Source organism: Malurus melanocephalus, unplaced genomic scaffold, assembly GCF_030028575.1.
Source record: "Malurus melanocephalus ecotype Western Australia unplaced genomic scaffold, MMel_1.1 scaffold_348, whole genome shotgun sequence".
In the NCBI taxonomy this organism is placed as follows: domain Eukaryota; kingdom Metazoa; phylum Chordata; class Aves; order Passeriformes; family Maluridae; genus Malurus; species Malurus melanocephalus.
Window position 1 is genome coordinate 319,455 of NW_026623580.1, and position 810 is coordinate 320,264.

The following is an 810-nucleotide window of genomic DNA, read 5'->3' on the forward strand; positions in this document are numbered from 1 at the left end:
TGAGAGGGAAGGCAGGAAAGGATGCTGGGTGACTTTATCCTTGTAAAACAACTTTCCAACACACTGTGTTAAAATTGAGCCTTATCTGTTTACCAGGACAAGCAAACAATTCTGCAAGCTCTGCACAGACCTCTAAACCAATGCAGAGTTGGATTATTTTAATTTAATTCTGTTTTCTTTTATTACTGACTAAGAGTGCAGCTCAAAGCCACCCTCAACACATCATGGAACTGGGTTTTCGCAGAATACTGGTCCTCAGCAGCACTGATTCCAGGCAAAAGGGTCTCACCAGGCTTTTTTTGCATTTCTCATTTCGGTTTCATCCAGTGCTAAAAACTGAATCTGCTTCAGCGTAACTCACAGTTATCTCTTTCAGCTCGTTTGCAAAATGTTAATACAACGTGTTCCCATTTAGGGATCCCTTTGCACTGCACGAAGCAGCCTCTATAGATGGGATTGTGCCCCGATAATTCTGCCGTGAGAGCAGGAGGGCTGAGGAATCTTTCCAAAAGGCACGGTGGGATCCACCCAGCGCCAGGGAGCCCACGGGCTGTGTGGGCAGGCGAGTGAGCGGGATGGGCGACTGTGTCCACCCCGGTGCCAGAGAGCTCCCCGGCTCGATCCTACAAACCGGGCGAGATGTGACTCACGCAGTTTGCTCGCAAAGAAGGAGGACCATCTGCTAGTCATGAGCAGATGACAAATTCACTGCATTGCGTCTTGTCGCTACTTCCAAATTTGTAAGTAAACACATTTTGTAACCTCTCTCGGAATGTTTGAGAGCCTCGATAATGGAAAAGAAAAAAAAAA